Here is a 14073-nt window from a genome sequence, read left to right on the forward strand (position 1 = left end):
CTCTCTTCCCCCCATCTCTCTATCTCTCTCTGTCTCTCTTCTCTCTCTCTCTCTTTCTCTCTCTCTCTCATGCCTGTGCTCTCTGCCTTTTCCACCTTCTGCCTTCTGCCATTGGATAAAACAGCAAAAAGGCTCTCGAAAGATATGGGGCCACAACCTTAGGCTTTTCAACTTCCAACTGTAAAAAATAAATTTCTGTTCTTTATAAATTACCCGGTCTGTGGTATTCACTTATAGTAGCACAAAGCAAATCAAGACAGGACAAGACAGGTTGTGTCATGGGTTATGAGTACTTTAGAGAATAAAGTAATGCATTAGTCTTTTCCTTTATTTTTCTCGGTACTCTTCATTCACTGGGCTGAAAAATATTTATTCATTTTTTTTCCTATTTTGAAAGTAGAGTAAGAGAAGGCATACTGGAATGACTGGATTGATATACTATTAAGCCTCAACTGATACACATTTAAAATAAATGTTAAGTTGCATGGTCACATATTTCAAAGGATTTTTCCCTAAAATACCTCAAAACTGGACTGCATTCTCTCATCAGAATTCCAGACAACATGTCAGGAGAGTGCCTCCTTTTTATTATTGTATTGCCAACTTGGTATGTGACTTTGAGAAAGTGACTCATTCTCCATTTCATTTTTCACATGTGAAATGTTGATCAAAATCACAGCACTGCTCTACTCTGTAGTTTGTTAGGATTTTATGCATGTCGATACTTTTTAAAAGTTCTAATTATCATGGTCTTCAATGCTCTTGAGATGATTCATCTTGAATCCAAGGATATATCTTTAGATAGAATAGTAATTATAAGCTTGTAATTGTGATCTGTCTGAAAATGTAAGTAGTGTATCATGGAATGTGTAGATTTTCATAACAATAATTTACATAGTTGATTAAAATGTATTTTCACATAGAAATCAAACTATATTGTTTAAAAAACCAAATGTGCCACTAATCAGCTGCGTGACCTAGGGTCAGACACCTAAGTTCTCTGCCTATCAGTTTTCTTTTTTTGAAAAAATGAGGAAAATAATGGTATTTGATAGGGCTAATTTTGTGAAGTATAAGAAAGTAAATATATGAAAATAACCTGGATCACTGTCTGACATACTGAAGCCCTCAATAAACATTAGACAGTATTATTATTATTTCATTATTATTACATCATGTCTAATCCCAATAGATTCTTGTTCACTCTTATTTACTGTTTATAAACCATCATGAGTGTCACGCTGCTTCTATTAATTTTGAAAGTTTCTCAAGGATTAACAGTCATCTCTTCACAGTGAGTAAGACCCTATGTTGTCATAAAAAACATGCTTTCAAAGTGCAAGCAAGGATTTCAGATGACATTGGTGAAATTTTCTACTGGGGCTTAATCTTTAGTCTGAAACCTACAGAAAATAGCAAAAACTATTTCTTACTATAATACAGAATAGAATAACATCCATTTATTCATTCATGTAACAGAGTAGGGTTGCTAGATTTAGCAAATAAAAATACAGGGCAAGCAGTTTAATTTGAATTTCAGTTAAATAATGAGTACTTTTGTTTAGTATAAGTGTGCTCTATGTAGTTACACTAAACACGTATACATTGTTAATCTGTGTTAATTTAAATTTGCCCTAAAGCTACCTTCATATGTAATGAACTGTAACCTAACTTAATATGGAAACAAACTGCATTCTAACTGAAAGTACGTTTTTGTAACTAATAGCCAAATCTCAGCCAATCATAGCAGCAGAGCTTTCAGCCAATCACAGGCTGCAAATTGCCAAAACATGTCCAAATAAGGAAAAGGCAGTGCTGTAACCAATCAGGTTATTTCTGCATGGCACCTCTTTTTTTGCTGTCTATAAATACCTCCTGTCTATATTGCTGAGTGGAGCTCTCCAAGACTTTACTGGTTCAGGGTGCTGCCTGATTCATGAATCATTTCCTTGCTCAAATAAAGTCTGCTAAATTTAATTTGTCGAAAGTTTTTCTTTGAATATCCAAAATTCAAATTTAACCAGGTATCCTGTATTTTATCAGGCAACCCTAAAATAAAGTTTCTAAATATAGACCTTGAGCCAGATAGTCCAAGCTGCTGGGTATACAGAAGGGTAAAGGATAAAGTCATTGCCCTCAAAGAGTTTATCGTCTAGTTAGTAACACAGTTTTTGACAATTATAATGCAGTGTGATCAGAGTAGGCTAAAAGTGTGAGCAGAGTGACAACAAATCACATGGGAATATCCCAACCCTGACTGTGAGATGGAGTGAGGAAAGGGAATGGGTTGATAGTGGATCAGTGAAAGCCATGGGAAGAGGCGATGCCTTAGATAAGAACTGATGTGCATACAGAAGTTAATCAACAGAGAAAGTGAGATAGAGGAACAGCCTGTGAAATAAAATGGGACAGTATTGTGTATAGGGAATAGCAGGAAATTTATAATGGTTGAAGCTCTAGGGCCAAATAGGCAAGGAGAGAGAAATAAGGCTAGTATCTTTGGTACAGAAAAAGTTCTAAATGGCTTTATATCGACTACACAAATGTCTTTTAAAATTTCAGCAAATTGTTTTAACACATTGTTAAACCTATATAAAATCTCTAGAAGGGAGAAACAATGAATTTTTTAAAAAAGACAGGATTACCAGGAGACAATAGACAATGTATGGCGGGTCTATTATTTTGTTTTCTTTTTTTTTTTTTTTTTGTCCTTACAGATTAAAGTGAATTGCTCGAAAAACCCCTAAATCCTTCTTAGATATTTGTAAAAAGCAAACTATTTAGATAAAGTTAATAGTAACAATATTAGTATTACCAATAAATCTTCCTTCCCTACCACCCAATTGCTCTCATCATTTATTCTATTCGATACACCCATGATATTTCCTGTGCATGACAGTAATGGACAGATATGAGTGAGACATTTTGAAAACTTCTTTCATGTTCTGGATCCTGCACTACTGACTGCATCTGCTTTCTATTTCCTTTACCATGCTCCATTCACAGCCGCTTCTCTACAAATGCTGAAGTGCTGGTGCACCATGTATTCCCATTACTATCATTAAATAATACTTAATTGAGCACCTACTCTATCGGGAGCACTGGGAAGGCAGGTAGCAAGAGGCATAAATTGTTACTTTAAGTTTATAGCTGATAATCAGGAAGCATATATGGTAGCAGAATAGGGTCATTTTGAAAATCTCTGGCACAATTGAGTTTTAAAAAAGTTTTAGCTTCATTGATGATTGGAAGTACCAACAATTATTGTGCACTTCTCTGTGCTAGGTATTTGCTACTTAAAAGTGAAAACTCATATATATATATATATATATATATATATATATATATGAGAGAGAGAGAGAGAGAGAGTCAGCAAATTAGGCCCAGGAGTCCAAATCAGCCTGTTCATACAAAGCTCTCAAGCCATAAATGATTTTCATATTTTTAAAAGATTGTTTGAAAGGAAAAAAAAAAGAATGAAAAGAACTAAAATATGTGAGAGACCATATGTGATATGTAAAGTCTAGAATATCTACTATCTGTCTCTTGACAGAAAAGTTTGTCTCCGCCTGAATAGACAAAGAAATTGAAGCTCAAAGAGATTCAAGGATCAGGCAGGAGTCACACAGCTAAAAAGTGGCAGATCTAGATTTGAACTTACATTTGTTCCCAACATCCACGTACCTTCCACCATGTTATCTCCCCAACCTTAGACATTTCTGTCTCTGATATTTCTGAGGCTGTGATCAAAGGGTGTTGTTCTACAGGTCGTGTTTGACTTCACCACCTAAACTGAGCAACAACATAGACATAAACTCACATTTACCTAACCCCAAGTCCATTATTATGCAAAAAATACTCCTCTACCACTCCCTTCTATTCTTGTGATTGTACGCTTCTGTATCTGAAGAAAGACGATCTAATCAAGCCCAAGAGTTTAATTAACATTTTCTCAGCAGTAACAAAAATAAAATCTATACTGAAACTAATTATGTAGCGATTTAACGATAACTTCTGCAGACTCTACACTACATTCACAGTAGCTCACAAGACAATGTTCAATAGATACAATTTGTAGTTTAGTAAAACATCACACCATTCGATAGATTTTTTTAAAAATCATATGGCACCTAACTTGCTAATTAAATGTCTTAACGAAACACTTAATAATCTTAATTAAGGTACCTAGTGATTTTAATTAAGTGCAGCTGTAGCATGAGGCTTACAATAATCATTTGCCATCTTTGCTCTTAATCACAAAATTGAAAAATCTCGTATTACTACCAAACAGTCATGGCTGTCTAGTATTGTGACGTGTAGAGCAGGGCACAGTCAGTCATATCACTTCATCAGATATCTGCTGCACTATTTTATTCAATCTGCCCCAAGATTGTAGGCTGATATTCTTTACGAACAAAGCAGCCAAATCTGCCTTCCTAATTCAAAATTCGTTTGAAAATCAGATATTTTCTTTCCCTTACCCTCCCTCTTTTCTTCCCTCCCTCCCTTCTGTTCTTTTGTTTATATATCCATTTATCCATTCATCCACTCATCCATCCATCCATTTACTGTGTCTAAAGTACGTAAGAAGCCATGTTAAGCAGTAAGACAGATACAATGATACATAATGAATAATTTTTACTCTCAAGAAATTTATAGTTTAATAAAAGCAATGTTAGAGATTAGCAACAAACTTTTATTTCATGCTAATGATAGATTGGTAACTATGAAAATTTTAGCAAACAATAAGTAATCTGTACTGAGTGATCACAATGTGCCAATTTCTGTAATAGGTATTTGCACATTCAAACTCTGAATCTTCAAAACAATCCTATCATTTTGTTACTATTATGCTTTCTCACTTTGACAGATACAGAAGCTTCAGTAAATAGAGGTTAAGCAATTTCCCCAAGGCCATAAAGCTGATGAGTGGCGCACAGCATGGATGCAAATTCAGGTAATCATACTCGAGGAACCACAAATCATACTTCTTGCAGCATAAATTATTGTATTTTATCCTCACAACAATCCTATAATGATACATTTTTAGTGTTTTCTCGGATGACCGTAGTCATAATTTCATAAGAATGTTTTTTGTACTCCAAGATTATTCAGGTGAGCCTTTGATAATCCTACTCTTTGCCAGTAGGCTCTTATGCTTACAGCTGCTTAGAGGTAAATGTCATGATCAACCTGGCCAATCACATTCTGTTTGGGGATAACTGGGAATCAGGGACACTTGTACTTAAGGACAAGTCAAAACCTGAGAGCTTTAGCTGAAAGCTCTCACAGGAATAGGAAAAGCAGAGAAAACAGGACTGGAACAAGAAAGAATGAGAGATGTTAACAGAAAAGCTGAGATGAGAGAAAGAATCCTATGCGTTTTGAATGGATTTACTGGTGCCCATTACAATTTTTGAGAGTTTCAAGATACCGTATGAACCTTGGGTCTATGAAATACCTCATTACCCATCTAATATGGTCCCTTTATGAGTCACACTAGATTGAATTGGGCTTTGTTATTTACAATCAAAGCACAACTATTACGTATATGCTACAGATGCCTATCTCCATTTTTCAGTTGGAGGAAATTGAAGCTCCATAAGTTTACGTAAGAATCACAAAATAATTATAATACAAGAGAGAAAAGTTATAAATTCCACAAGCTAAGCATTTATGAAGGGATCTGCAAAGAACATAAGCTGCATTCAGGTAGAAACCTTAGGAATGAATACATGAAAAAGGAGATATTGACCAGGTTTTAAAATATTGATAGAATCTGTTTGTAGTGATAGAAGGAAGATCATTTTAAACAGTGGGGGTAACCTGAATGATGGTGTGTGTTGAGAAGTTCACTTTTACTGGAATCAGGTTGGCTTGAGGGCATATGGAAGGCTCAGTCAGACATTAATGGTCTAGGGTCAGGCTTCAGCAGGCAGAGAATAGCAGGCTGTGATGTTAGAACATTTTCATCCTTTATTTAAAGGCACGCACTATCATAAGCTTTAAGAAGATCCCTCTGGTAATGTCAAGTAGTGTGTCTGGAATTGGTGGGTTCTTGGTCTCGCTGACTTCAGGAGTGAAGCCGCAGACCTTCGTGGTGAGTGTTACAGTTCATAAAAGCAGTACAGACCCAAACAGTGAGCAGCAGCAAGATTTATTGCAAAGAGAAAAATAACTATACTTTCACCCTGTGGAAGGGGACCCCCAAGCTGGTTGCCATGTTGGCTCCAGCGGCCTGCTTTTATTCCCTTATTTGGCCCCACCCACATCTTGCTGATTGGTCCATTTTACAGAGTACTAATTGGTCCGTTTTGACAGAGTGCTGATTGGTGTGTTTACAAACCTTTAGCTAGACACAGAGTGCTGATTGGTGCATTTACAATCCTTTAGACAGAAAAGTTCTCCAAGTAACCTTCACGATTAGCTAACACAGAGTGCTGATTTGTGCGTTTACAAACCTTTAGCTAGACACAGAGAGCTGATTGGTGCATTTACAATCCTTTAACTAGACAGAAAAGTTCTCCAAGTCCCCACCCGACCCAGAAGCCCGGCCTGCTTCACCTCTCAGTAGTATGCGAGAAGAAAAAAGATATGGGAAGAGCACTTAGGAGTTCAATGAGATGATCAACAGAATCCAAATAAGTAACTCCTCAAGATTCATAATGTCTTCATTAAGCAAGTAAATTGTTTGCCTCAGTAGAATTTCCCACCAACAACCCTCCTCAAAGATATAAGCAGTGAACTCAAATAACACTGCACAAAGTGTCCCCAGGAAACTTCAGTGTGGAAACATTTCACTTTGATCCCCAAGAACAAACTATTTATATCTGGAGAAAGACTAAAATTAGATAGGAGTAAAGTATTCTCATTGACATACACAATCAAATCATATGTCACATTCTAACAACTCAGATTATATTTAAATTATCCGTTAGTGTCAAAGCAATAGAATGGTTAAAACACTAATAGCTATGATGTTTGCTAAGAGATTTTAATAAGAATAGAGAAACATCACAATATGTACTATCTTTTGTTATCTACAAATCCTATAATACTGAGTAAAACTGTCAACAAAGGCTGTCATTACATGGCCAAGGGAGCAAAATTGTTAAAATGAAGTGTTAGTATAATAGCTGACATTTTTGTGTATTTAGTATGTGCTAGGCACTGTGCCATGTGCTCTACATAGATCGTTTAATTTAAAGAAGATGTATGTGAAATTGCTTCTCCAAAATACTTTCCCTACCACTGTTTTTCCACTTCCATCTGCAACTTTCTATCTTGTGTGATGGAAAGTGTGTGGGCAGAGGACTCCAACATACTCGGTTCTGGATCCTTTTTGTTAAGTAAGATAAATAAATTATTTGATCTCACTGTGCCTAGATTTACTTATCTGTAAAAATGTAAAAATCTATAATGTCTACATTGCAGGGTGATAAGGTTCAATGAGATAATCTAATGGAGACCTCTGGGAAATGTCTCGTATTTGGCATTGGTGAACATTTCTTGGCCATGGTTAGTTAGGTACTTTCTCAGTCCAATGGATACATTTCTACTTGGGCACCTTCCTTTATTAGATAATTTACCCTTCCCAAGAGGATGGCCATTCTACCTAGCCCTGGAACATGCAGTTCTGCCCGCAGTTGGTCACACAAAGTAGCAACACGGCAGCTATGACTATGATAGTCGAATGATTGTAAAATAGTACCAACTATGTGAATAATCTATTGAGCAATCAAGCTGTTTGTGCTTTACGGATACTATGCTGCATGCAACTAAACACTTCTCTCTCTGCACTGTTTGCTGGGAAGCATAGCTCTAAACTATGGCTCAGCTCTAAAAAGCAAACTGGATCTCCCAGAAAAGAGTGTGGTATTGGTCTCATTCTCTTTTCCTATCGCCCCTCCCTGCCTCTGCACAATATGCCTCAATTTCTCAGCATATTTTTCCGAGGGTACCGATCTTTCTTCCTCCCTCCTCCATATTTCTAAAAACAAAGGCACAAAAAAATATATGTGATGGGCATGTTCTCAATAGATTACAAAAAGAGATCTGCATGTGCATCCTCAACCTAGAATCAAGTCTTCTAAAGAGTGTTGTGGCACCTTCCCAATGAGCACCTGGTGCATCATGACCTTGACCTTTGCACTGTTACAATTACTTTACGATGCCAAGGCTCACAGCTCGGGAATTGAGAAGTGGGAAGTGGTAGGGTACAAGACATGAGCAGGGAAGTTAAGGGACCACCATCCAAAGTCAAGTGAAGCTCTTTGACACTGCTGTATGTGACCTATATAAGGCAGTGATATTATTATGATTGTTGTTGTTATTGTTTTTAACACATAAAGTCATTTTTTGGATAAGACTTTTATTTTTTTTATTTTTATTTTTCTTGAGATGGAGTCTGGCTCTGTCGCCCAGGCTGGAGTGCAGTGGCGGGATGTCGACTCACTGCGACCTCCAGCTCCCGAGTTCAAGCTATTCTCCTGCATCAGCCTCCTGAGTAGCTGAGATTACAGGCACATGCAACCACACCCGGCTAATTTTTGTATTTTTAGTAGAGATGGGGTTTCACTATGTTGGCCAGGCTGGTCTTGAACTCCTGGCCTCAGGTGATATTTTCACCTCGGCCTCCCAAAGTGTTGGGATTGCAGGCATGAGCCACCACACCTGGCCAAACATTTTACATCTAAATAAATGGTGGGTATTTATTAATTTTTTTTCTTTGATCAGTTAAGAGAGGTCAAACCCTGCATTTTCCTAACCAAGAAAATAAGCATGAAGAAATAAGCTAGTTTTATCCCTTTCATTCCTAGAAGCTGCGTGTGTTCTTTTAGAAAAATGCTTGTGAAGTAGGGGGAAGAAAGTATATCCAAATTTTATGTTTCAGAAAATAATGTGGTTTCAGGAATCTGCCTAGTATATTTCTAAATGACATTCTTGGTTATGTTCCCAGCCTCTCCCCCTGAGACCTGTGATTACTTTCAGAGTATAAGGTGACGCCAAGAAATACTTGTTGAAGACTGGTCGCAGTGGCTCACACCTGTAATCCCAGCATTTGGGAGGCGGAGGCGGGTGGATAATGAGGTCAGGAGTTCAAGACCAGCCTGGCCAATACGGTGAAACCCCAGTCTCTACTAAAAATATAAAAATTAGCTGGGTGTGGTGGCTCTCCGCTATAGTCCCAGCTACTCGGGAGGCTGAGGCAGGAGAATCACTTGAACCTGGGAGGCAGACGTTGCAGTGAGCTGAGATTGTGCCACTGCACTCCAGTTTGGGTGACAGAGTGAGATGTCATCTCAAAAAAAAAAAAAAAAAGAAAACAACAACAAAAAACAAAAACAAAACAAAACAAAAGGAATACTTGTTCTCCCAGGTTAATAAAAATTCTACTTTAGACACCTTTAGTATCATTGCAATAGCTATCTAACAAAGAAGAGGAAAATTTTGTTAATAGATTATGCACATTTTCAAAGGACAGTTTTTTGTAATAATAGAGTATAAGCTGTAGAATGAACCAGTGTTAAGTTTTTTTTTTGTTTGTTTGTTTTAGTTAGAACAATTTAGTGAATAACATCATAAGAGGAATAAACTAGGTGTTGTTTTCCTTGATTATTTATAGTATACTGAAAGAGAAATGAGAGGACACATTTTACATGACACAGCAAAATGTGATTCACTTGGGCTTGGGCAGTGATACTTGGATTCACTCCTAAGCAAGCCACACTTAGGTATCTTTGACAGGTCATTGTTTGAATATGAAACAAGAGCAGGGTTACTACCCTGTCATCATGGTGTACATCACTGGAAGCCAGGCAGAGTTCCCTGAAAAAAAACATGTAGACATAAAAGTTTCTCACAAAGTTATTTCACTAGCTATCATACAGATTAAAAGCCATCACTTCTGGCATACTTATGACATCCTTGGTATAATTTCGTTGTGCAATGTACATTTTAACATCTTACATCCTCTTTAAGAGTTTAAAGAGAGAAGAATGAATTATGAGTGGGAACATATATGGGATCAGAAGAACTGGAGTCAATATTTGTGTTCATCTCCATAACAGTTTTGAGATATCAGGCTGTTATTTAACCTCTCTGAGTTTTTATATTTATTTGTGACATTAGGATAATATATATTTAAATATTTACCTAATGTCTGTATGTGTGCATGTTATGTATAATTTGAAAATAAATAGAAAGATTCTAAAACAACCACTAGAAATCAAACATGCCATATTACCTAAATTCAGTTATTTTATGATACATTTTACCATGTTGGCACAGGCTAAGTGATTATACCAACTATACTCTATTTCACAAAGTTAATCATACCTTCTCTCTTATTTACTGACTCCAAACTGTAATTGAAGCAGTAAGTAGCAGAAAATTTTGGACTGAAAAATAATACTAAAAGGCAACATTGGAGAGTGACACATTGGTGATGAAAATCCATGGCCCATAGACACATAAGGGCCTGATCTTCATTACCTTAAATAATAAGAATTTGTGAAAACACTGTCATCTTGTTAGTTAAGCTGTTGCTTCTTTTAAAGATCTTTTAGATCTATTTAGGGTATTGAGACAGGAGATAAAGTACAACATTTTTAAAGTTGAAGTGATTATTTACAGAGATTATTGCAGAAGAAACATGTAATAATGTTGTGCATATTATAAATATTTTGAGACATTGTGGAGGTTGAACAAAGTTTCCCAAATGACTCGCACTGCTCATCAGGCTTTATGTAAAAATGTCATTCCTTAAACTCTCAATCTCATTTAAGAATTCATAATATTTAAATTAACAATTTAGATTTTATTATACATTTAGTTTCTTGACTGTTGTTTAGCAGTTAAAAGACAGCAGAACAAAGGACTACAATCTTTTCCCATGTTTTGGGTCTTTGTCTAAAATGTACTTCTTTCTCAAAAGAGGATTTTTGAGATAACCCTTCCATTGGTTTACCCAAGCTGAGAGGATATTTCCCTTTCTGGGTAACATCTTGTTCTGGTCATTCTGTTGGTTGGGAAATGGTTTCCTTCATGTTTCTATGACAAAATGTTCAGACACTGCTGCTTTAACTGCATCCGCTCTAGGCTGTTTTGAACTCACTCACAGCCAGTCTCTCCAGTGAAACTTGATCCACCTCCTCTGATTCTCACTGACTGTGGAGGATCAGGACATCCCATGACATTTAAAGATAAAGCAAAGCTTCTTAACCACACACACACATAAATGTGACAAGATCAGCTGTGCAAATACTTTGTTACTAACCATAGCTGAAGGGTGCTTTTGAATAATTTATTTGAAAATATATAGAAACTAGAATCGCTTGAGAAATATCACTATAATAAAGACACTCTCATTATGTGTCATTACGATTTGCTTTTTTGAATTGAAAATAAATGGGAGAAACAATCAGGAACAAGAACTCAACATTTTATTTATTTATTTATTTATTTGTTTATTTATTTAGAGACGGGGTCTTGCTCTGTTGCCCAGGCTGGAGTGCAGTGGCACAATCTCAGCTCACTGCAAGATCTGCCTCCCAGAAGAACTCAACATTTATACTGCATGTCTTAATGCTTCCCATGAGGACCATCTGTGATTTGTGCCACGGGAGGACAAATCCAAGAAGTGCTGGCCTAAATTACATGATCTAGAACTTGCTTAACATGCTGTGTGATGTTGCTCCCTAAGGATGTAATATACATAAGTTACTGTTCTCACCAAACTGTGAGTTTCTGGAGGAAAAGGTTGCCAGAGGTAGCACGCAAAACAACAGATTTTGCAAGTATCACACGCGACATACTTATAGTAACAAAACTGTTCACTGTTTATCTGAAATTAAAATTTAACTAGGCATCCTATGTTCTATCTGGCAACCCCGGTCTGGAAACAAGTCATGCCAAATAATTTTTGGTCTTGTTTTCCAACATTTCCAAAAAGTCCAATTCAGTGCTGGACACCTGGAGGGCCTTCATTAAATACTTGTGAATTGACAGTTTGGAGACTGTTATTTTTTTGTTATTTTTAAAAGAAGCATTCTGGATGCAGTTGGAGACTATTATTTTAAGTGAAGTAACTCAGGAATGGAAAATCAAACATCGTATGTTCTCATGTAGAAGCGGGAGCTAAGCTATGAGGATGCAAAGCCATAAGAAGGATACAATGAACTTTGGGGACTCAGTGAGAAGAGTGGGAAGGAAGTGGGGGATAGAAGACTACACATTTGGTATAGTGTACACTGCTCAGGTGATGGGTGCACCAAAATCTCAGAAATCACCACTAAAGAACATCCATGTAACCAAAAACCACCTGTTTCCCAAAAAACTATTGAAATAAAAATAAATAAATAAATGAAGCATTGAAAAGAAACAAATTTCAGATGGTGGAGAGTTCGGGGAGGGACAAGATCAGGAAAAACAACTAAAGGGTACTAAGCTTAATACCTGGATGATGAAATAATCTGTTAAACAAACCCCCATGACACAAGTTTACCTATGTAACAAACCTGCACTTGTACCCTTGAACTTAAAAGTTTAAAAACAAAGTAAAAAGGTATTAACTTTGAAAAAAATAAATAAAAGTGCAAGTTCACCCCTCTGAAAGATTTCAAAGACAAACTAAGGGGAGAGTTAGGGCTCCATTCTACGCTGCCTCTGCAGTCCTGCATAGCACCTTACTACCTTTTGCAAAGCCAAGGATAACTTAGCAACATGATGCCTTAATTCTATGTGGCCCTTTAGGGTTATTATCACTTCCTTAACACAGGATAAGTTTCAAAATCAGTCAAGTTTACCTCTTACCAACTTCTGGGAGATGCGTTTACAAAGAACCAACTGTAAAACACAAGTAATCCAGCAACCTAAAAACTATAACATGAAGTATTTTTATAGACATCATATAATTTCTGCTTCCTTCTGGAACTGGAGACAATTTAGACCTATATATGTGTTTCTTCCAATTGATAATAAAAGAAAACAGTTGTCTCTTAATTTCACCAAACAATAAAGCAATTGTCTACTTTGCATATAAATTTCCTTTTAAGATTTTAAGAAACTATGAGAAAAGGCTTCTTTTCGATGATTCTTAAAACAGCATCTGCGTGGCCTCTGTTAGTTGCCCATGGTATTTATTGTCTAACTTTTTAAACTACAATTAATACAGATCAAAAGAAAGTAAATCCAACCTCTAGTCAAATGAAATTGAAAATACATTTATTTCCTCACATTCTTTCACAAAAGTAAAGAAAAATATTACACATTTGTGGTTGGATTGTGAAAAATCAAAAGATTCACAAATGGGTAGGTAGAATAGTTAAATTCCAAAAAGGTTGATATGCCTTATTTTATCAGGTTATGTACCACTGATAGGGTAGCATAAATTAATAGAGTAATTCCTATGATAATGTGTCTTAGTTCATAAAGAAATAGGATGCTTTCAATTCTTGAACTATATCTTAAAGAAAGAAAATCTTTTAGGATTTTAGGCTTGGAAAGATTATTTATATATTATTTAGTCCATCTCTTTGCACCATGTATGTATCCCCTCTTTTGAGGTAAAACTATGTGCCAAATAGTCAGAAGTTTCAGCAGAGGTAGTCTTATTAACGACTTCCTTTTTCTATCCTCCACAGTGATAAAAATTTTTTTCAGAACAACTTTATGACCTCAGCAAATGATAACTGTCATTTCACTAGATAAAGGATTAAGTAACACTGAAAGGTACTGGGTATGCATTTATCTGGATATCATCTTTCAGTGTAAGCATTATGTAGAAATAAGGCCAAATCGGTTTTTAAAGGCCTTAAATGACTTCCTTTTTATCTTACAATATAGTCTCTAACAATTAAAATATCATTATTAAATCATTCAGTAAGTTAAATGCATTGCATCTATTACTTTATTGAAAGCCATTTTGTAGCTAAAATGACATTTAGCACTAAATTAATGTATCCCCATGTACATAAAATAAGAAGATTTATATGCTAAAAAGTAAATATAAAATTATAGCCATCATTTAATCATTTCGTCAGATAAGACAGCTAAAAATCAGGACTTATATTT

The 14073-nt window shown here is 36.0% G+C and overlaps 1 protein-coding gene across 2 annotated transcripts in view; it reads right to left on the reverse strand.

Annotated features, from left to right (window-relative positions):
* The window catches only part of PRKG1 (protein kinase cGMP-dependent 1), a 1342028-nt gene that overhangs the window by 172785 nt on the left and 1155170 nt on the right, over nucleotides 1-14073 (reverse strand). The window lies entirely within an intron of this gene.

Source organism: Macaca mulatta, chromosome 9 (genome assembly GCF_049350105.2).
Source record: "Macaca mulatta isolate MMU2019108-1 chromosome 9, T2T-MMU8v2.0, whole genome shotgun sequence".
Classification (NCBI taxonomy): domain Eukaryota; kingdom Metazoa; phylum Chordata; class Mammalia; order Primates; family Cercopithecidae; genus Macaca; species Macaca mulatta.